We start from the raw sequence: 24,702 nt of genomic DNA, 5'->3' as shown, positions 1-24,702 counted from the left end.
AAGGGTGGCTGGATGGATGGATGAACAGAAGGATAGGTAGAAATAAATACTACTAAATATGGGATAAAGTACTTAAAATTTTTAAATGTTATATTTATTTTTACTTGTATTTTATAAAAGAAAAAAGAAACTAAAACAAAATTAAAGGGAAAAAAAATGTCACCACCACAAGCTAAGGACAGAGACCTCTCCAGAGCCCAACTCTACCAACACCTTGATCTTGGACAATAGAATGTGACAAAATACATTGCTGTTGTTTAAAACCACTAACTTGCAGTACTTTATTACAGTAGTCTTAGAAAATTAATACCTCATATTCAGATTGGAAAGAGAACAGCACATACCTAGTGTATAAAAAGCTTTTTTTAAAATTTACTTTATTAAAATATCTGCAGGTTGCATAGATGACTCTCACTGAACAATCCATCGCTTCACACATGTCACATGCAATTGTTTAATTTAATTCAAAAGTCCTATCATATAGATATATTATTATTGCTATTTTAGGTATGAGGAAACTGAGGCTTGGCAAGGTTGACTATTACCCAGTTTCACATAGCTCGTGAAGGAGTATGGATTAAACCCAGGCAGTCTGATTTGACAGCATAGGCTCTGAGCTCTAGCCCTCTGGGAAGTGGTAGGAGGTGGTCTAGAAGGAGAGGAAGGGCCAGGCAGCAGGGCCTTGGTTATAGCTAGAGAAGTGAATTATCAGAGAAACAAACATTTAAGTCAGTAACCAGAAAACCCGTCATACAATTGCCTGTATTTACTCAGACCAACTATGAAGTTATTCACAAGCTGTATCCCCCTCTACCTCACATAGATACAGCCCTCCCAACCACTAATCTCCCCCCTTGTGTAACACACAGACACACAAACGCACACACACACACACTCACTCCTCCCAAACTCCTCAGACAATACAACTTTTTAAGAAGTCCTTTGAAGAATGCCTTAAAGGATTTGAATCAATAATCTCGTCAGATCCTAAACTGGAGCTCCCCAGTTTGCTTTTTAATGATATCTCCCAACTCGGCAATCACAACTGCTTCTTACTGTTTGCTTCTAGATAGTCCAGTCTATTCTTCACCCGGCCCATAGAGTGTGTGTGTGTGTGTGTGTGTGTGTGTGTGTGTGTGTGTGTTTAAATAAAGAAACAGACATGGAATTAAGTCTCAGTGTCCCTTGTGCTTCATTATCCTGGCTTGTTGGGAATGTGTTAAACATACAGTGTGAGTTTTCATAAGTAGCAGAAAAGGATCAAAGGAACCTACTTTACCAAAGGTTTTTCTTTTCTTTCTTTCTTTCTTTTTTTTTTTTTTTTAAATTGAGGTTTGAGTGATTCAAATCACACTAGGTAGTTGAGCTGATAAGATATGGGAGGAGAGATCTCCAGCAGTAGTTTTTATTTCAAGAGAAGAAAACTTTTTAAGTCATAAAATCTTCTTAGGTGTCTTTGATTTTTTTTTTTTTTCAGTCGAATTGCAAACCTGGAATTAGAAGACATTTTGAAAACTATGCTTGATGTTAACCCTAGGTAGTTATATAAATAGAGTGAATTGAATGAAGTTTCATAACCCAAAGATTCCACCTTGGTATGCTGCTGGGATTTTATGTACCAAAAACTTTAAAACTTTAAATGGACTACTTAAAGTGTCTTTCTCTGCTACATATGTATATGTGTGTGTATGTGTGTGTGTATGGATATGTAGATATGGACATATATATATATATATATCCCCTTAATAATAAAATTTTTGTATTGTTCTTCTATAAACCTTGAAGCACTTGGTCCTAGGAGAAGATATTAAACAAGAGTCCTTGCATTAGGAGGATCTGAATAAATAACCCTGAGAGGAGATATAGTGTGAAATTTATGGCAATGAGCATAGCTGCTCATTTTATTCTACTTTTAGGACACCTCGTTTCTTAGCTTTCAGCTTTCCCTAGCTTAATTTAGTTTCCAAAGACTAGAATCCACAGGATCTCAGAGCTGAGTACACAAGTTTGTAGTGATAATTCGTGGACAACTGGTTTACGTACAGGACTCTGCCTAGGTAACATTTTTTTTAAAAACATTATTTTTCAAAATCCAATATTGCTGAAACTATTCTATCTTTCCTTTAACTTTGCAGCTACTACTATGGTGTCATTTTCAACAAAAATGGCTCTGAATCTTCACAGATTTGTATTTTTTTAATGGATATCTGTAGACACTTTTTTTTTCTTTTTGTGACAGCTGTGAAATGGTTAAAATTTTAAATAGAAGCTCAGTGAAGAATATTTGAGTAAGAGAAAGGTCATGACTAATCAGGACCCTTAACAGATTGTGTTGTTTTTGTTATTGTTTCAGTTTTGCTATAGGACATGAGCACCAGTCCAGAGAGAGGGAGGGAAGGTGAGAAATCTTCCCTCAGGGGGACCAGCAGTTAGTGTAATGGCTATGTCGCTGGATTTCCATGTAGTCGACCGCAGTTCGCATCCCAGACCCGGTGGCTTTAAACTCTTGCCAGGCGCATGTGCGTGCATGCCCAAGATCCCGAGAGGAGAATGGAGGAGAAGGGATTGCGGCATGGCCATCCCCCCCGGGGGGTGATTTCTCGCTTTCTGTCTCTCTGTCTCTGCCTGGCGAGCACACATGCCCTATAGCAAAATCCTCTCTAAAAAAAAAAAAAAAAAAAAAAAAAAAAACAAGAAAAAAAGAAATCATCCCTCAGGGCGGAGGCCAGTCTACAATCCCTTCTCTTCCTTGTTCTCTTGAAATTTGGGGCATGCACTCAAATACACCTAGCATGTTTTTCAAGCCACAGAGTCTGGGACTCAAATCGTGCAGCCTGATGTATGGAATCTAGTCACCTTAACGTCACCACTTGACTGGCTCTGTTGTTGAATTATTGTTCTTTAAGACGCACTTTTAAAAATTAACATTGTGCCCACATTCCTGTATTTTGCTTTCACTGCTTAAAACAATTAAAAAATGTTTAAGATTGCAAACATATCAAAATGTTTTACTTTATAAATCTTCATTAAGGTGTAATTTATACACAGTAAGACTCAGCCATTTTAAGTGTGTAGTTAAAAAATTTTGGACAGTGTATACACCCCATATAATCATACAAGTCAAGATGTAGAATATTTCTATCAACCCTCAAAATCACCTTGTGCCTCTTTATAATCAATCTTTGTGGTTCCCAGATGGGATGTTTTCTGTAAGTATATATTAGTTTTTGTCTATTCTAGAATTTCATATGCATGGAATCATACAATATGCATGTACCTGGCTTATGTATCTGTCTTCTTTCACTTAGCATGTTCTTTTAAACTTTTATCCTTTTTGTTGCATGTGTTACGAGTTTGCTATTTTTTATTGCTAAGTAGCATAGCAATTTTTGAGTATATATTGTTTGTCAACTCACCCATTCATAACATTTGAGAAGTCTCCAGTCTATACTTGTGATTAATAAAGCAACTATGAACGTTCTTGTACAAGTTTTTCTGGTGGACATAAGTTTCTACTTTTTGGGGACAAATACCTATGGAATTTCTAGATGATAATACAGGCGAATGTTTAACTTCTTAAGAAACTATCAAATTACTTTCTAAAGTGGCTGTCCTACTGGAATTCTCTTCAGCATCACATGAAGGTGTTTTTGTGTCGTTTTTTTAAGAGATTTTTGCTATGGGTTGTATGCGCTCGCCAGAGAGACAGAGACAGAGATACAGAAAGTGAGAAATCACCCCCCCAGGGGGGGTGGCCATGACACAATCTCTTCTCCATTCTTCTCTTTAGATTGTAGGCACACATACACACACACACACATCCTCGGCATGAGTTTCAAGCCTCCAGGTTCAGGACTTGAACTATGGTCAGCCACATGGGAATCTCGCCACGCAACCATTATGGTATCTGCTGGTCCCAAGCACTGCATGAAGATTTAATCATTTGACATAGTGACCAACATTTGGTACTGTCAGTCTTCTTAATTGTACTTGTTATGGGGGAGATATAGTAATCTGCTATTTCAGCTTTATTTATACTTCCTGTTGACTGGTTTTGTTGAACATATTTTTACATGTCCAGTGGACATTAGTATATCTTCTTTTGTGTCTGTTCAATATGTTGTCCTTTTTAATTGGGTTATTTATCTTCCCATGATTGATTTGTGAAAGTTCTTTATATATTTTGAACACAAGCTTTTGGCCATATGCATGTATCATATTTTCACTGAAATGTGGCTTCCCTTTTCCTAGACTTTAGAGTGATTTTTTTCCCCCCCTATGGGGCACATCATTTACCAGAGAGAGAGAAAGAGAGAAATCACCCCCACAGGGGTTGGGCATGACATAATCCCTTCTCCTCCATACTCTTCTCAGGATTTTGGGCATGCATGTACATGTACCCAGCATGTTTTTCAAGCCTCCAGGTCTGGGACTCAAACCATGCAGTCAGCTATTTGGGATACAGCTGCCTTAACCTCCACACCAATTCCTGGCCCTACAGTGATTTTCAAAGTACAAAATGTATTCATTTTATAATGTTCGATTTATCATTTTTTCTTTTATAGTTAGTGCATTATTTTGTTCTAAGAAATTTTTGCTTACTTAGATATTGTAAAGATTTTTCTATGTTTATTCTGGAAATTATAAGGTTTTCATGTTTATATTCAGGTTTTATATTCATTTTGAGTTAATTCAGTATATAATATAAAGGTCAACTTTCATTTTCCTCCATATTCATATCCAGTTGTTCCTATCTAGCTTGTTGAAAAATTATTCTTTCCCCATTGGATTACCTTGGCATGTAAGTGTGTTTAGTCTGAACAATTTATTCTGTTCTACTGAATTATATGTCTATTCTTATGTTAATATCATACTGTTTTGATTGTGTCTTTATAATATGTCTTAAAATCAGGTAGTGAAGGTTTTTATCTTCTTTTTCCAAATTGCTTTAGCAATTCTATTTATTTTCATGTAAATTTTAGAATCATCTTACTAATCTTTTTTATAAAAGACTGCTAGGATCCCACTGTAGTAACACAAGTAGTGAGATGCTACTGTGTGAGGCTGGGGCTGCATGGGAGGCCTGGGCTTGGTTTCCAGACCAATACAAACAGGCCAGGCATAGTGGTAGATGCCTGTCATCCTAGGTAATTGGGAGGGTAGGGAAATGAGAGTCACAATATGGTTAGATTCTACCCAAAATAACCTATCTTGGTACCAGCAGATAGTAAATGGTTGTCACTGGACTCCCACATAATTGACCGTGATTTGAGTTCTGGACCTGGTGGCTTTTTATGCCCAAAATTCTGAGAGGAGAATGGAGGGGAAGGGATTCAGGCGTGGCCATCTCCCCTGAGGGGGTGATTTCTTGCTTTCTGTCTCTGTGGTGAGAGACAGATATATTAGGTCTTGTTTAATATATCTCATCCATGTTTTGTAGGTCTCAGACTAAAGCTCTTGAACATATTTTGTTAATTTTATCCCTAATAATTCCTGTATATAATTAGTTTTTGGCCTGGCTTCATGGTGTAATGATAATGTGCTTCTTAAGAGGACCCAATTTCCACATGGTAACTGCAGTTCAAATCCCCTACTCAGTCAGCCTGAAATATTCCAGGCTAATGAGTGTCCAATCTGATGCACTGGAGGAATGGAGGAAAATAATCATGGTATGACCAAATCCTGTGGAGGATGTTTTTCTCTCTCTCTCTCTCTCTCTTTCTCTCTCTCTCTTTCTCTCTTTCATGCATGCACCCATAAATAAAGGGGGGGAAATCAGTTTTAGTTGTTGTATAATATTTTAATGAGCTAACATGCTGTTACTACTCAACCATTACACACTCTTTACTATACTAGTTATTTACAGTTTTTATTCTGTTGGGTCTAAGGTCATGAACATTTTTCAGGTTTTTTTTAATATATATTGAATAGTTATTTTTTGTTTAAGATGATTACAGAAGCTTTTCCAGATATTTTCTTCTTCACTATAAAGAAGGAAAGCACATTCATTATTATATAATCTCCAAGAAATATAGAAGGAGGGAGAAGTCTTTAAAACTCCTTTGTAGACTTTTGCAATGTGGCAGGAGGTAAATGTGCATTAGAAAGGGCTAGGAAAATTGCTTCTTTTTTTTCTTTAAGTGGTTTTTTGGAGCCCATTTTGGACTTAATAAATTACATTCTCTAGGGGCTTGGTCAGGAATATGAAGAGGAGGGAAGGATATTTTGGGTTTGATGGAGGACAATCAGTGCTTATTGTGCAACAGGTCTCTCCTCTTGAGGTTTCTCGTCATAGATAAACCTGTGAGATGAGAAAGTATAGTCTCATTCACTGAGAAAGAACTGAGGATCAGAAATAACAAGTCATCTGTTCAAGATCTTGTGTGCCAATGGCAGCAAGTCCATGTTATATTCTTTGTATTTCCTAACCTGCCTCTTGAGCTGGAATTTGTTAATGGGTTGCATTTTCAACACCGTTCTATTCATCTTTATGTAGGGACTCCTGAAACACTCAGACAAGAAGCTATTTTAAATCTGAGGTGTGTCTTGGTATGTTCTGGGACCAAGGCTACTAAACTTATGCTTTAAAACTCATCTTCTAGACTCCCAAAACATTCAGACAATTAGAGGAGAGATTGTGTCACAGAATGACCAGGAACCACCACAAAGGCAAAAGAAATATGAGAAACCAAGGAAATATCTCTCTCATAAGTGAAAAGAAGAATCCCTCACCATCCACAGATAGTACAGTGGTACTCATGGAAATGTCTGGTAGAGCTGATACAGAATTCAGAACATTCATAGTGACAAAACTAAATGAGATGCAAGAGATGAGAGATGTTGAGTTCCAGATCAGGAGAAAAGAGACAGTGAGTTTCAGGAGGTGAGGAAGTTCTTGCATGATCTGAAAGAGGAACTACACACCATAAACAAGAATCAAACAGAGCTGTTAGAGATGAAGGCTCTAATACAGGAAATAAAATCCCCCCTTGAAGTATTAAAAGCAGATTAGTCCATGCAGAAGATGGAATCTTGGATGTTGAATGAAAAATCTCTGACCTAGAAAAAACAACCAAAAGAACTGAGAAAATAACCCTCCAAAATGAGAATACTATATAAGAAATACTAGATACCTTTAAGTACCCAAAAATCCAGATAATCAGTATCCCAGAAGGGGAAGAAACTAATAAGGGCAGTGATAATCTATTCTATGAAATCCTGGAAGAAAACTTTCCAAATCTAGAGAAGCATTCAAATATCCAGATCCAAGAAATACAAAGGACACCTAACAGAATCAATACAAAAAGATCTTCTCCAAGGCACATCATAGCCAGATTGGCAAAATCCACAAAGACAATTGGCAAGAGAGAAATGTCAGTTTACTTATAAAGTTATCCCATCAGGTTAATATCAGACCTCTCATCAGAAACAATGTGAACAAGGAAATAATGGGAAAATATATTCAAAGTATTAAGCGAAAAACATTTTCAACCAAGAATACTATACCCAGTAAGATTATCCTTCATGTGGGGAGAAAATATAAAAATATTCTCAGGTAACCAGAACCTGAAAGAATTTACAAACACTAGACCAGCTCTTCAAGAAGTTTTTAAGAGTGCTTTACCAAGAAACTAAAGACACATGTATAGAAATAAGAGAACAAAAAACAACCAAGAAAATAACCAACTTAATGCTAGGGACAAGAAATATTAATAATAACATTGAATGTTAACTTCTAGGATTCAATCGGAAAGATTGGACCACAGTAACACTGCAAATTCAACTAAGGAATTATTAATTTTATACTACTGAGATGAAGAAATAGAAATTTATGACTTTTTGAGTAAAACATTACTGTCTTTTTCGTTACTATGCTTTGTTTTCCCAATTTAAGGATTTTGCTTTCTTTTGAGCTATTGATAGGTTTAGCGATTTGTTAAAATGTTTTTTTCTTCTTGTTTGTTTCTTTAAATGGAAACATAAACCTTTCTCCCTTCCTGACCCCTCTGGAATTGGAAAATATTTGGAAGTTTACTTATTTTGTGTCAGAATGGTTATTTGTATATGTTCAATAATACCTGTTGCCTTGAATCAGTAACTGGAAATACTCATTACTGGACAGGGCTTTGACTAGAATGTGATATTTGAAGATTAAACCAGAAACTATGGGGCTAAGATATATCTCAACTAAGCCAATAGAAGCTCTTGGAAAGATGGCCTGGCACCATGAACAGTTCTGCCTGGCAGAGAGAATTTTAGAATCTATCTGATTCTCTACCATAAAATAACCTGGACTTTTCCAGTCCTGCATTGTAATAAGTAGAGGTTGCAAAAGAGTGGCCACAACCAGAGTTTTATCTTGAGGAAGACTTTGAAGGAAGAAAAAGAGACTGATCTTTGCTAGCAGATGGTATATCACAGAATACTTGGTAGGCAGGGCTGAATTGAGAAGGTTCATGTGTGAATTATGTGCTGGGTGTTTTCTTTTCAACAGTTTGACTATTTGACAGTAAATATTTTCTCAAAAATATTTAAAACCATACTGTCTCTGTTATAGAGTCACAAACAAATTGTAACAAATATTTTGATGATTATTTTTAAAGTCAGTTTCTTGAAATTTTGAAAGTTGTTTATTAACTGTCAAGAACTATAGAGTATGAGCAAAATTTTTTTTGATACATAAAGTAAATTTTTGTGGGAAAATGTAAAAATAAGTAAATTCCTTTGTAGAAAAAAATTCCTTTGTAGAAAAGTGAAACATGTATTTTTCTCTCACCTTGTAACACAGTTAAATACAAGATCAAGTCAAGGTGTTTAAAAATAATGTATTTATTTTTAACATTTAAATCATTTTAGTAAGTAACTCTTCCTGGGTCTCAGTTTCTTCATTTACTAAATGAGTACCAGTGATTTTCAAACCATGCTCTGTACCACTGCAGGGTTGGGAAGGGGGAATATAGTGACACGAGTCTGACTAGGTAGGCTCTGAGTCCTTTAACATCTCCCCGTTCAGAGATGTTCTCATTTGTCGATTTTGTATAATGGGGCTCTTTGATAGGTGTGTTAAAAAAAAAATAATATAAATAATTTTTTTTTTTTTTGGAGAGATTTTCACTGTAGGGCGCGTGCGCTCGCCAGACAGACAGAGAGAGACATAGAGACAGAAAGCGAGAAATCACCCCCCAGGGGGGATGGTCACACCGCAATACCCTCTCCTCCATTCTCCTCTCGGGATCTTGGGCACTCACGCACACGCGCCCGGCATGAGTTTTTTAAGCCACCGGGTCCGGGACATGAACCACGGTCGACTACGTGGGAGTCCAGCGACATAGCCATTACGCTAACTGCTGGTTCCCTATAAATAAATTTTTTTAAAAAGCATCCACTAACAGAAACTAATTTGGGAAACCACCGAAGAACAAGGACTCTGAGTCTCTTAGTGAAGTATTTCATCTGAAGCTATGTCATCTTGTCTGCATGAAAGTTGGGGAAACTGAGGTCCAGGCTGGCAAATACATCACAAAACACCTCAAATAGACCTTTAGTTTATAGGATACAGTGGTTCTGGGCCAATTCCAGAAGAGATGGGAATTCAGACTTGAGATTTCTGGGCACCCTCTACTATATGCCACATGCTCAGACTGCATTCTGATAAATATTTTCTTATTGAGTCTCACAAGAGGTCCATGTTATTATCACCATTTTGCAGATGAAGAAATTAGAGCTCAGCTTAGTAAGCAATAGAGTTGAGACTTGAACTGAGATCCCCTAACTTTTCATATCAACCCACTAGTCTGTGAGCACAGCCTGGTCAAAGTCTGGCACCAGGTATACACTACTGCTCAACAGGTCAAGAACTACAAACAGGTAAAAAGCTTAGGTCTCAAAGGAAGAAAGCAGGACAGAGATCTCCTGTGCTGTCTATTCCAAAGAAATCAGTCAAAGCAGACCATTTGAAACCTAGCTCTGCTATTTGTTAGTTTTGTGACCTTGGGATACTTCCTTAACTTCTCGGAAACTGAGTTTTCTTCAACATAAAAATGAGGGCAATAAATCTCCTAGGGTTTCTGTAAGGATCAAATGAGACAATGAGTATGAAAATGCCAAATTCAAAATCCACAGATACAACGTCCTCATCCCCGAAATGCCATGGGCAGGTCACAGAGATATCTGCAGCCATAGCAGTTCTGAATCAGGCCCTCAACAGAGAGAAGAGGAGAGAAAAGAGTGAGGGCCAGGAAAATAAGATTATGGTTTCTAGGCAACCATGGACAAGGCATAATATAAGAAGCATTTCTCATAAGGGTGCTACACTGGCTACCTCACAAAAAGACTGTCAGGTTTTAAAAGTGGGATAAACCATCAGTGTATATAGAGGGCCTTTTAACTTACAATTCATTTGTTCTCTCTCCTCCCTCCCCTTCTCTCTCCCTTTTCCGTTTCTCTATCTCTTTCTTTCTCTTTTTATTTTTTCCTAGTTCTCAAAGTAGCCAGTAAGAGAGCTAGGAGAAGTATGGTCATTTTAATTTTATAAATGTTCAAACTGAGGTTCTGCACAAGCTGAGAAAATTATGTACAGTCGTCCACTTTGAGCTCGAAGTTCCCCTGGGATGTAATCTTTTTGAAGCCCGTATCTATACCTTATTGTTCTTAATATAGTTTTCCAAAAGAGCCTCAGAAAATAACTGTTGAGTGAAATGCACTAGGCTCGGACCTGCTTCATCAGGAGGCTTAGCCACTTCGTTCTAAAGCAGAATCTCAGACTAAATTGCAAAGTCACTGACATTGTGTAAATCTTTGTCAGGTGGTACAAAACCATTTAGCAACAACTTATTTTAAATATCTTGGTACATTGTCATGTCCCACTGCTAATCCATTCTTTCTTTTTTTTTTCCTAATTTTTGAATAATGCAAATACTTTTTTAAAGTAAGAAAATTCAGGGGGGAAAAAAGCCACTGATTAAAGATAAATTTTCATTTTGCAAAAGAATCTTGATTCTTGCTCATCTTCCTGATTGGCTTTAAGTTGCAAGAACAATTAATTGACCTTGGACGTGACATCTTTTAAAACCAGAATGGGTGAAATTTTACCAGGGGCATATTTATCTTAAGTTGAAATGCAACTGGCTGCCTCAGAAGATTATCTTAGTCTGGTATTATCTCTGATTGAAGGCAGGAAGTGTTGTCCTGTCTATTAAAAATGTACTTCAATTGGACCCAAAATAAAAATATGTCAAATGCTAAGAGACCCGTATTTGAACTCTGACTCTCGAGATTTACAATTTCCATTAGGAATATCACTAAAACTGCTCTCTGTGTCCAGATAAAATAACCATCTTTCCTTCTTCCCCGGCTTGTCAAAATTAAGATAGTGTGGCAAAACATGGACTTTGTTTGGAAGCAAGGGCTTGCCAGGTAAAGACTGAGCCCCTACGTGGATCACTGTACCACCATCCTCACTGTTAAAGTCGTCAAAATAGGACAGGGAAGTTTTGCTTCTGACAATTTGAGGATTGGATTTTCCAATCACCTTTGAATCTTTTGATGTTCAAATTCCTCACTGGCGAACTTCCCAAAACCTTGCAGGGCTCCTGAACTCTGAGAAGTCTCCTCATCCAGAGACCTGTTGTGCCTAGCTGAAGGCTCACAGATGTGGCCATGGCCTGGCTTCAGAAGGGAGCAAGGAGAACAATAGTAAATCACTTAGTCGATGCTCCCTCTCAGCTCTGTCCACTCCAAAAAGTCCCCTTCTTTTACTTCGTTGGGAACAGGGTTTGTCAACCCCGAGGGTTATCTCACTTCCAGGTCTTTCTGACAGAAGATACATCTTCCCAGCCCCAGCCCCAGCTCCACCTCAGAGGCCGCATTGACAGCCTTTCTTTGACTGTGTCACTCACAGCTGGAGGAGAGTCCAGCCTGGAGATAAATCTCTCACAGCTTGCTCATTCTTCTCCAGGAGACTGTGAGGAGAATGATCAATGCAGCGCTACAAGGCTAGTTTGCTCAGTGAACCACAGAGAGGGAGAGAGAGATTACAAAGAGCCCATTTAAATACCTAAGTCCTCTCGGCTCCCTCCTCCTAAGTCATAGACTTGCTCTTAACATTTCAACGGCTACGTCTACAAATAGTGACCTCAGGGAGATAGCTAGCAAAGCCAAATATAATCTCAGGAGATGATCCAGGCAGCTTCCTGAAAGTAAAGCCCTCTGTGTACTTCGAAGAGGGTCCCTCTCCCCTGTAATTGCCTGAGTTGGCAGTTGTTCCAGAAAAAGGAAAGCAAGCCCTGGGACAAATGAGACAGAGAGATTAGCAGGACATTAGTAGGGCACCGACAGGTGCAAGAAGACAAATATTCATTTGCTGAGATGCTGAACTCCCACCGCAGGTCCCAGGCTAGCAACAGTTCTCTCTCTCCAGGAACCCGAAGGTATTTCTGGAGTGGCGGGTCATTTTACACAAGTCAGAAGTCTTTGTTGGGCTTTTTGTGTTGTGCCCTGCATTCACTGTGCATTCCAGGAGTTAGCCTGTCTCTACGGCAACTGGTCACTAATCTGGTCTGCGTTTATTTCTCTTTAATAGACAGCCTGGAAGTAAGGGTGTAAGCTAAGTCCTCTCCATGGCCACAGTCTACTGGCTCCATCTTTCTGGAAACAACTTTCACCAGATACTATTACTGCATATCCTGTTCACAACATTTGTCACATGCCTTGTAATTACTTCCCCTGTTACCAGTTTCTTCCTTTTCAGTTCATATTCTTTCCAACCTAGTATCAGAGTGATTATTTCAAGTGATCAGACTTCATAATGTTACTCTTGTCTTCAAAACTTTTGGTGTCTTCCCATCAATTCTAGGATGTATCTTTGCTAGGCTCCAGAGTAGGCTAGCCATGGTATGAAGAGAAGCTGGAACCACAGCTAATTCATAATGAACATGGAAAGTCAGTGAGAAACAGAACTTTATGCTTGCAAATGCTAAACGTGGGGATCATTTGTGATCTCAGGGAAACTTAGTGTACAGTGAGTGAAATAGTGATGTTTCTCTGAAGTTAATTTGTTGAAGATATAAAATGATATTGGGGGAATTAGAAGAGACCAATTGTGTTTTCAAGAAGAAATTTTTTAAACAATACATCCCTGAGTTCTAGCTGGTTTAATGTTTCTGTAGAACTAGTAATTAAAGTAATTGAGAACGGAGATCTGGCTCCTTCATCATGATTCAAACACTTTAGTTTGAAAATTCCCCTACATCTGAGGGGAAGGAATACTGGAAAAATCTAAGAAACAGCCCATGATCCCAGTGTATGATGTGGTTTTCAGGACAAGGAAATAGACCAGCATTTAAAAGTTTACATTGTGCCCCAAGCACCGTAGACGCTTTATACATATAACAGGGGTCTCAGTGCGAGTCCAAATGAGGATTCAGACATGTCTGGATACATCTGACAAGCATAGGGCACATCTGTCAAATGCCTTTTTGTACAAGAACAGAAAGAGTTTCCTGAGAAAGAACTTGGAAAAAAAGCAACCAGACCAATGGAGGGCACTATCATTCTGACATTGGCATGGGTCCTATTTGATTTGTCTCCAAGCATAGGCCCCTTGGAAATCATCACATCTGAGTCTTTAGACCCCATAGAAGTCATCACATCTGAGTTTTAAGGAATGATAAAGTTGAAGGAGACACCTAATGAGTTGCCTTCATAAAGGTAAACCCTACAATGGGACTCTTTTCTTTTTTTTCTTTTTCTTTTTTTTTTTTTTTTTTTAGGTTTTTGACTTAGGGCATGTGTGCTCACTGGAGAGACAGACAGAGACAGAGACAGTGAGAGGGAAAGTGAGCAATCACCCCCTGGGGCAGATGGCCATGCCACAATCTCTTCTCCATTCTCTTCCCAGGATCTTGGGTGCACACACACATGCTCATCCGGCCCGTTTCAAGCTACCAGCTCTGGGACTGTAACCACAGTTGGCCATGTGGAAATTCAGTGTCATAACCGCTAAGCCATCTTCTGGCCTCACAATGGGACCCTTATAATGGAAATTGTCACAAAGCAAGGAGGGGGACCTTCCTTCTCTGCTTTTTCTTGGAATGTCTCAAAGACCCTAGGCCTCTTTCAGTATCAGGATTTTGGGTTTGCCTGTTGCTAATGATATCTAGCAAAGGCCCTGCTGAAGACAGGGCAGTGATGTGGTGCCAGGTAGGGGATATCCTAGAAGATGGCCATAAACACCGGAAAAGTAGTTAGATGGAGATGAGGTCCTATGCACACGAGGAGCCCAAAACTGCAGAAACACCATAACTGCTGCTGATAGAACTTCTAATAGCTACCTACTCAATCAGCAACTGGGTTTTCAGTACCCGGTCTACACAAAGTAGTCTGTTACCCGCTGAGCCATGTTTGTGAGCAATACTCCTTTATCTTAAGGGGCTAGTCCTTCACCCATCACAGGCTGGTGACACTGGAAGAAATACCACCCGGTTTTACATTATCTCATTTAATCATCACAGCAACCCCATGAAGGAGATTCTTCTCTTCTTTATAAAGAAAGGCAAACTGAAGCCCAGAGAGGTTACCTACCTTACTGAAAGTAACACAACTTATAAATGGTAGAGACCGGGAAGGCAAGTCAGATACATGGCATAAACAATGATCCATGCAAGAGAGCTCTCCAAATACAACAAAAAGATAAAGAAACAAACAAAAGCAGTCTGCAGACCTTTTTTCTGTGCTTCTTTGAGGGGCTGTGTCACCAGCTCTCACACCCAGGGGATAAAATAGCAGCTGTCAGAGGCTGCCCACCTTGCTTTGCTTGTTCTCCAGTAGCTTCTGCAATTTTCCCCCATGCTGAAGGGAGCCTCCAGAGTAATCAAATCAGTAACTGATATTCAGAAAGTAGGTATAGGCTTAGCTGAAGTGGATTTTGTATGTTAATTAAGTGTTTTATGGAACCTCTGAGATCTCAGATGACACTCAGTAAATATTCCTTACTGAATCCACAGAATCTGTGAGCGGGTTCTGTATAATAAAGCAATTTCAATGTCCTGACAGATGGGCCATAGAAATTGGCTGTGTGGCTGTGATTCCAAAGATTATATACAATGAAAAATCTGGACAATAAGTACATTCTCTGACTGTTGTCTGTATACTGGGTACTTTCTAGAAGGGAAGAAGAACTTGACTGTTTTCAGTGTGTATTATAGGTAGAAGGGTTCTCTGATCTTTGCAGTTCTTTTGTCCTGGCATTAAGTCCAAATGAAATGACACAAAAGAACATCTTTCAATTCTGCTCCCTAGTTCTTATATGAACCACTTGGCCCACTTCAAGCCATTTGTAAAACACTTAACGAAAGGATGGGAGTGATGAATTTCCCCTTCCACCCCTGAAGTTCACAGCCCTCTTTTACTCTATGATTCTCCCGCACAGAGCCTATCTGTATTTTGTTGTTCCTTCAGCTCTTTCAGATCAAGACTGCAAGTTTTTGGAATTAGTTTATGTACATAAACCCAAAACATGTGCGCATGCACACACACACACACACACACACACACACACACTCATTCCAGGAATTTTCCTAAGTGTGTAATAATAAACATATCTATTTAGGCAGGATAAATATTCTTTAAGCAAAATATTTTTAAAAACATTTGCATAGAGATCTTTTTAACTTGAACATAAAAATTTAGGTTTTTAATCTGTGAGTTGTACCTATATCGGACAACTCTACTGGAAAATAAAATTTTACATTTTCTTTTTTTCTACTTCCTTTCCTCAGAAGTCATCATCCTCTGCCTACATGGGTTGGAATGTACTCAAATGATGAAAGGAAGCTTGTGCAGCCCCACAATTAGATAAAGGCAAAATTGCCTATGGAAATGACCAAACCTTTAATTAGCAAATTGCAGGTGCAATTGGCCACTTGCACCATCAGATGAAGGGCAAGTGGTTAATTGAGCCCACAAGTGACCTACTCAATCAGAACTAACAAATGGTTCATCAGATGAGGTCTCAGCCAAAATGTGTCTGCAAACAATAGCATGAGCAAAAATGCACAAATCAGATGTGGCAGCCAGGCCATCAAATAAAAATGAAATAGACAAAACATAAGATTATTAGGAAAATAATTGAAATTAGAAAAATCTAATAATGAGACATGATCATGGGTAAAGAGATGTGTGTGATGCAGCAATTTGGGGAAATCTAATGCCACGGGTGCTAGGAAGAACATTCTCTCTGAGTTTTCCTTATCCATTGTTATTTCAAACTTTCAGGAACACTTGTTACTTTCTCCTGTTTAGATTCTTGTTCCAAGAGGGTATCCAAAGAGCTCAGTACAAAATCCTTTACTTAAATAGGGGCTTGGAAATGTAAATGAGTGAATAAAAGGATGATATTAGGGTGAGACTTCAAAGAGTTCATGGAAAACTGAAATTAAAGTAGGAGTTTATCTTGGTCCAAAAAATTGCAATCCATGCATAGTTTTTTAAAATTATATGCATTTCCCATGAACCTTTTGAAGATCTAATTTGCATGAGGACTAGTAGCACAAATACAGCCACTTTGTTAAACTAATAGTACTGAAAAATTTTCTGTTGGGTTTCCTCAATACTCAATACTTTTTTGGCTTGACTGTGTTACCACCATGTGCAACTTAAGAAATATTTCCTAATTTGGAGGTAGAAGGAAAGACTATGGTCATGTAAAAGTTAATAGAAGGAATAATAGTTTGTATGCATCAAAATCTCAGTGGTTCCAAACAATAAAGACTTTTGTCTGTTTGTTTTTTCAAAATCCACTCTAGGAAGGCCTCTTTAGATTATTTCTCCTTCTTACCAATATGAGGGGTCTTCAAAATTGGAAAATGTTAAGGCCAGCAGGTGGTGTAGTGGTTAAGGCACTAGACTCCCACATGGCCAACCATACTTCAAGTCCCAGACCTGGTAGTTTGCTTTCTCATTTCTCTCTCTTTCTCTGTTTCCCTCTGGTGAAGTTAAAAATAACAAAAATAAATGAAATGATTCTATAAACAGTGAAAAAATACCTATTATGAAAAGAGTACATGTTTTTCAGAAATGTTTGTGCCAAAGTAAACTCATACTTTCATTTCATTTTCTCCATAAGCGTTTGAAGTTTTCTCATACAGATTCATTTACTCTGTGATTCAGCCATCTTGACAAAGGTCTTGGCCTTCACAACTCAAGAGGACAAGAAGACCAAGGGACTGTGCAGTCCCTTCTGTTCACATTTCATTGTCCAGAAAAAGTTATGTGGTCTTGCCCAACTGCAAATGTGGGGAGAATGGGCTTCCAATTGCTCATTAAAGAGGAGATGTGAAATAGGGTTGATTGAGTCCATGGCATTTTCTCCATCACAGACCCAAATAATAAATAAAAATAAACTTTAATTTGTCCATTTGGAGATATAAGAACACTCCTTAATAAGATGCTGTGTTTAAAAAAAGTAATCAAAATTGAATGTGCAAATTATTCACAAGTGATAAAGAGGAGAGACTTTTAGAATAAAACATTGGCAGAGGCCAAAGTAGGACTAAGAAGGAAATGCAAAGCCATAAAACTCTTTAGAGGAGAAAAGGAAGACTGAAAAATATTAGACTTTCGCTCAGAAGCCTTAAAGGAGAAGAGAAATAATACAAAACAACAAACATGTTTTATGTAAAGACTGATAGAGTAGACAGATTTCTGACCAATAGAATCAAAGAGAAAAAAAAAACAGATTTCCTGTGAATAGTCTTATGAATAATATAGGAGACATGAACATAGGTGTTGAGAAGCTAGTGAATTTCTTATGAAATTTACTCATTAATTTCAGTGAATACATCTGAAAATTTAGAAAACTGTCAAAGATTTAAAAAAACAGTAATTTTTAAACTTAGAGAAAATATTCTTCTCCTTACTTTTCTTTTTTAAAAAATTAATTACTTGTTCCAGAGTTTGGGCTGTGCTCCAGAGTATTTACCAGGTTTCAAATTCTGAGTCCACCACTATTAACCATATCCCTTTGGTCAAATTGTTTAACCTCTCTGTGATTTAAGTTGCTAAACTATAGTTATTTATAAGATTATTGTGAGAATCTGGTAATTAGCAAATTGTCAGTGAACATTGTTAAAATTCTTTAAATGAGATTTCAGGCATGTGGTTTTCAAGTAAATTGAAAAAGGTATTATAAAACTAAGAATCCATATTTACATTACTTATTCTAAAGCATAGAGTCTACCTTATTATGTCATAGTAATTTAAAGAGTGTGGTATGATATACAAGAATAGACTATTTATATTTAAAAAAAATCAGGGGCCAGTATGCAGTTAGCATAATGGCTATGTCACTGGACTCCCATGTAGTCGACTGCGGTTCGAGTCCCAGACCCGGTGGTTTAAACTCACGCCGGACGTACGTGTGTGTGTGTGTGTGTGTGTGTGTGCCCAAGATCCTGGGAGGAGAATGGGGAAGGAGGGATTGCGGCATGGCCATCACCCCTGGGGGGTAATTTCTCTCTTTCTGTCTCTCTGTCTCTCTCTGTCTTTCTGGCAAGCACACGCGCCCTATAGCAAAAACCTCTCAAAAAAAAATCAGATATGCAGATCACAATTTCAGCTATCAAAACTATGAAAGAGGGGCCCTGTATGTCCCCACTCAGTATATACCAAGTGTCTGTGCTCTATGGAAGAAACTGAAAGCCTGGATGGCATAAAGGCATGAGAGCAACTGCAGATACTAAAGACAGTGTGGGAGGAGGGTCGGAAATCAGAAAGAGAGGGAATCAAGGGGGAGAAAAAAGAAGCATAACGTGTAAGAGAATCGAAAATGAAAAATTATCTGATGATGACTATAAGTAAAGGTAATATCTTTGAACAAATGTGCGGTGTATTCAGGAAGGGAAAATACGTTTTGTATGCTGCAGTGATACACAGTAATCAATTGTTAACAAAAAATAATGACAAATAAATAAAAAGGAAATGGGAAGCTCAGGGATTAAACAGTGTTGTTTCTGAAAATAAATAAATAAATAGCCAAGCAAGAACATAAATGGGAGTAGTCTTGAAAGGAAAACCATGCATGCATTCTTTTGGGGGGCAACTTTTGACCAGTTAAGTTTGGAGGGCTATTTTTAGTTTATTTATTTATATTTCATAAACAGAGAGAGGGAAAGTAAGCCAACTGGGAACTCCCAACAGAATCTCCTCATGCCATGCCCTTCCCTACAACCCTCCAGCCAAGCAGGATAAAGGGTGTGATCTGAGGCCATAGGTCGACCTAGGAACTGAATCTGGAGCTTTTAGAAGGCTCCAACATCACACAGTGGCACTCTACCACCTGTGCTAAGCTTTATTGTACTGTTTTAATGATTGAGAAGTGTGCATGCACAAGAGAGCGAGAGAGAGAAAGCAACACGCTTAATAGGAGCTCTGGCAAGCACACGCGCCCTATAGCAAAAACCTCTCAAAAAAAAATCAGATATGCAGATCACAATTTCAGCTATCAAAACTATGAAAGAGGGGCCCTGTATGTCCCCACTCAGTATATACCAAGTGTCTGTGCTCTATGGAAGAAACTGAAAGCCTGGATGGCATAAAGGCATGAGAGCAACTGCAGATACTAAAGACAGTGTGGGAGGAGGGTCGGAAATCAGAAAGAGAGGGAATCAAGGGGGAGAAAAAAGAAGCATAACGTGTAAGAGAATCGAAAATGAAAAATTATCTGATGATGACTATAAGTAAAGGTAATATCTTTGAACAAATGTGCGGTGTATTCAGGAAGGGAAAATACGTTTTGTATGCTGCAGTGATACACAGTAATCAATTGTTAACAAAAAATAATGACAAATAAATAAAAAGGAAATGGGAAGCTCAGGGATTAAACAGTGTTGTTTCTGAAAATAAATAAATAAATAGCCAAGCAAGAACATAAATGGGAGTAGTCTTGAAAGGAAAACCATGCATGCATTCTTTTGGGGGGCAACTTTTGACCAGTTAAGTTTGGAGGGCTATTTTTAGTTTATTTATTTATATTTCATAAACAGAGAGAGGGAAAGTAAGCCAACTGGGAACTCCCAACAGAATCTCCTCATGCCATGCCCTTCCCTACAACCCTCCAGCCAAGCAGGATAAAGGGTGTGATCTGAGGCCATAGGTCGACCTAGGAACTGAATCTGGAGCTTTTAGAAGGCTCCAACATCACACAGTGGCACTCTACCACCTGTGCTAAGCTTTATTGTACTGTTTTAATGATTGAGAAGTGTGCATGCACAAGAGAGCGAGAGAGAGAAAGCAACACGCTTAATAGGAGCTCATCATGACACAATCCCTTCTCTTCACCTTAGAATCCTGGATGTCCAAGTGAGCACCCTGGGATGTTTTCAAACTGGCCAAAGGATCCATATCCACAGCCAGTCATAGGCTTCTAGCCTGGCAGGTCACATGTATTACTGCTGTACCACAGTGGCTGGGCCCGATCTTTTCAGATTTGTTAGAGAGGTGGGACTGCGAAGTAGCTCTCTCTCATAATAAAAACAAAGGGACAATAAATTACAATAGCAACAGGCACACTGGAGGTGATGGGGAGCAGAAGGGACCATGACAGCCAGAGGACAAGTGCCCTGATTAAGTGGCATTGGCTCCTGAACTGTAGTCAGATGCTGACACACAGAACTCGGAAATCAGAAAGAGAGGGAATCAAGGGGGAGAAAAAAGAAGCATAACGTGTAAGAGAATCGAAAATGAAAAATTATCTGATGATGACTATAAGTAAAGGTAATATCTTTGAACAAATGTGCGGTGTATTCAGGAAGGGAAAATACGTTTTGTATGCTGCAGTGATACACAGTAATCAATTGTTAACAAAAAATAATGACAAATAAATAAAAAGGAAATGGGAAGCTCAGGGATTAAACAGTGTTGTTTCTGAAAATAAATAAATAAATAGCCAAGCAAGAACATAAATGGGAGTAGTCTTGAAAGGAAAACCATGCATGCATTCTTTTGGGGGGCAACTTTTGACCAGTTAAGTTTGGAGGGCTATTTTTAGTTTATTTATTTATATTTCATAAACAGAGAGAGGGAAAGTAAGCCAACTGGGAACTCCCAACAGAATCTCCTCATGCCATGCCCTTCCCTACAACCCTCCAGCCAAGCAGGATAAAGGGTGTGATCTGAGGCCATAGGTCGACCTAGGAACTGAATCTGGAGCTTTTAGAAGGCTCCAACATCACACAGTGGCACTCTACCACCTGTGCTAAGCTTTATTGTACTGTTTTAATGATTGAGAAGTGTGCATGCACAAGAGAGCGAGAGAGAGAAAGCAACACGCTTAATAGGAGCTCATCATGACACAATCCCTTCTCTTCACCTTAGAATCCTGGATGTCCAAGTGAGCACCCTGGGATGTTTTCAAACTGGCCAAAGGATCCATATCCACAGCCAGTCATAGGCTTCTAGCCTGGCAGGTCACATGTATTACTGCTGTACCACAGTGGCTGGGCCCGATCTTTTCAGATTTGTTAGAGAGGTGGGACTGCGAAGTAGCTCTCTCTCATAATAAAAACAAAGGGACAATAAATTACAATAGCAACAGGCACACTGGAGGTGATGGGGAGCAGAAGGGACCATGACAGCCAGAGGACAAGTGCCCTGATTAAGTGGCATTGGCTCCTGAACTGTAGTCAGATGCTGACACACAGAACTAAACTCCCAGTGTAACCTGCTCATCCCATTTTTCAAACTTTTTCCTTAGACAACTTTGCTAAGCAAGGCAGGCCAATAAGGAAAAGATTAACATATTAGACAACATAAAATTGAAAATATTTGCATTACAAAAGATACCAAAAGTCTCAAAAGTCAAGCAACAGTCATGGAGAAATACATGTAAAGTATATAATCAAAAATTAATATCTAAAAACAGCACTGTCTAGGATGGTTAACAATGTGGTGTCTTCTAGATATTTCTCTCCGCATTGCATTGCTCATTGTCCCACATTTAGGTGCATATTCAGGTGCATGCAAAAGACATAGTGATAATAACACCAGTCATCACAATGCTCACTGTTTTCCAAGCAGGGTTCTAAATGCTTTCATCTATTAATTTACTGAATCCTCATAACAACATTATCAGGTAGGCAGTTGACACTGTCGCTGCCCCATTTTACAGATGAGAAGACAAATGCAGACACTGGCTTAGTTAAGTTTTCCAAGACATAGAGCTAGTCACAGCTAGTAAGTGTCAGACACACGATCTTCATTTGTTTCCAGCCTGAATTCATAAACTTGATACTAAATATTCTTACATACAATTTTGGTTTGTTTTGTTGGGTTTACTATTCTTGTTTTGTTAAATCTAAATGGTATTTTATTGCACACATTCCTCTATACATACTATCTCTGGCTAACAGTCTATTAGGTGGTCAAAAAAGTCATAATTCATTTATTCATAGAAAAACAGCCATGACTTTTTGAATGACCCAATAGCTTAGGTATGTCTATGTCATTATGAAGAGCTCTCCACCCCTATTTTTACTGGCTGCTTGATATTTCACAGTGTGGATAAGATGAACTGTAACTAATTTATCACTTTGATACTTTGATATATCAGGTTTTCCAAAAGATATCACTCACCAACACCATTCACACAGACTACAAGGTAAACAATACCCCCTGGAGTTATCCAATACATTACTCATAGTTCTACATTTAAATGGTTTTCACTTTTTCAGTAATACATATGGGGTTGCAATACATTTTCTTGTATTTCTCTGTGCCAGTATTTCTATAAACTGGATCCCCTGAACTGGAGTTATGGAGAAAAGAATACAGAGGATTTAAATAAGAATACTTACAAAATGATTCCAAAAAGACCCCTTCTCTACCCTCCCATAATTTTCTCCAACCCTCACTAAAATACCTTTTTCCAACTTCATGTTTCTTTTCAATCTGAAAAGTGAAAAATGATATTTGAGTTTTGGTTGCCAATGTTTACTGGCCTTTTGCATCTATTCTTGTAGTGATTGTTTTCTATGATTATTAATTTATAAAAGCATATATATTCCATATCTGAACCCACACAGTAGACACTACCTACATGTGGCTATTTAAATTTATTAAAGTTAAATATTTAATTTCCTCAGCCACACTGGTCACATTTCAAGTGTGTATGTTCTCTGAGAGGAAGCAGTGGAGAGATTAAAGATAAAAGAGGGAAGGAGGTCATTAGAAACCAGAGAGAAAAAGGAGAAAGCATGATTATAGTAAAATAACCATGAACATAGAAAGCTAGGACTGGATGGAAACTTGGAAATTATCTGATCCCATAATTTTCAAATTCTATTTTGTAAAAGTCCCAGAGATCAATGAAGTCCAGAAATGCTGAAGTCTCTAAATATCAAGGTACAGAAATATATTTTAAAGGTTTTTTTGAGTGAATAAACAAATAAATAGACCCAAATTTCAATGCATTTTGGTCATTAAAATTTGTTTCACTATTTTCACTTGTGTGGGGGCAAGTATCAACATTTTTCTGACATATAGTTTGAACTTCTGGAACACGTATCACTGGGTAGGAAGGTTATAACTTGGAGTGAACTTCTAAAAAACTTTCGAGACTGAGTATGTCAACTCTCATAAATTTGAACAAGCAAGACTGCTACCCAAGCTACCTTGTATAGGACCCATGCAGAGCTCTTCCACATCTGCTTGGTGCATGTTCTTATCCTCAGTTAATAGTCAGAAGTGCAATAAATGAATGCAAAATGTGTACGGCTAAATGATATGATGTTACAGTACAAATTATAGGTTTAGTGAAAAACTAATTTTTCGAGGTTTCTGGTTTGACTTTTGTGTTGATAATTAAAAACCTTTTTTTTTTTCAAATATTGAGTTATAGTTGTCTCCTTTTTATAATAATAAATATTCTATTTTTTTCAGGAGGTGTAAAAAATACCCTAAAAACTAGAAAGAAATTTTTGATGAAAGACAGAGAGATGGAGAGAAGAGGAGATGGAGGAGAAAAGGAGAGAGAGAATTAAAAAGGTAAATTAGGTATGGTGTATTCTTTTCTTGTATCAGTTAATGCCAACCCCCAGAGAATAATATAAGGAGTGAATGCAATTACTGACAACTCTTACACAAAATCAATCAAAATCTAAAAATAATAATGTTTAAAGGACCATAATGGTGGGTGAAAAACTGGAGGAATCTGTACTTATGATCATAATCATTAAGCAAGTCCTCCATGTGCTTTATGCATCAACTAGTTGGAACTGTATTACGGTCCCTGAAAGGTTAGTCATGACTAAGTAAAAGATAAAGCAAAATAGTCTTTCTGCTTATTTTTTTTTAAATATTAATCGGACAGTTTTAGTGCTATCAAACTTCATGCAAATTATGTTACTGAGATCATAGATATACAGTCTTCCAAAAAGTCCATAGAAAATGCATATTATAGAAAAACTATACATGGTTTTCAATTTCTTTACCCCTAAATAAACTCATAATATAATTCTGGTTTTCTTAATGAGCTTTTTGAAGTCTAATATACTCTCTCCCATGACAAAGAATCATATTCTATAGAGTGAAAATTTTAAAACCTGGTACTTTTTTAAAAATCCAGTGTAAGGGACCAGGAGTTAACGTAATGGCTATGTCGCTGGACTCCCACGTAGTCGACCACGGTACGAGGCCCGGACACGGTGGGCT

General features: G+C 38.0%; 1 long non-coding RNA gene across 2 annotated transcripts in view; it reads right to left on the bottom strand.

Moving 5' to 3' along the window:
* Positions 1–6,148: 6,148 nt before the first annotated feature.
* LOC114008134 (uncharacterized) overlaps positions 6,149–24,702 on the bottom strand; it is a 300,116-nt gene continuing 281,562 nt past the window's right edge. The window contains exon 5 of one of the 2 annotated variants that reach the window (XR_003549695.1): positions 6,149–6,301. This is a non-coding gene — a long non-coding RNA (uncharacterized LOC114008134). Of the gene's footprint in view, positions 6,302–22,912; positions 22,942–24,702 lie in introns of those variants that run through there. The other variant, XR_003549697.1, reaches the window with a different exon arrangement.

Source organism: Tupaia chinensis, unplaced genomic scaffold (assembly GCF_000334495.1).
Source record: "Tupaia chinensis unplaced genomic scaffold, TupChi_1.0 Scaffold000291_1, whole genome shotgun sequence".
NCBI classification, from domain to species: Eukaryota; Metazoa; Chordata; class Mammalia; order Scandentia; family Tupaiidae; genus Tupaia; species Tupaia belangeri.
This window is presented reverse-complemented; position numbering and strand designations above follow the sequence as displayed.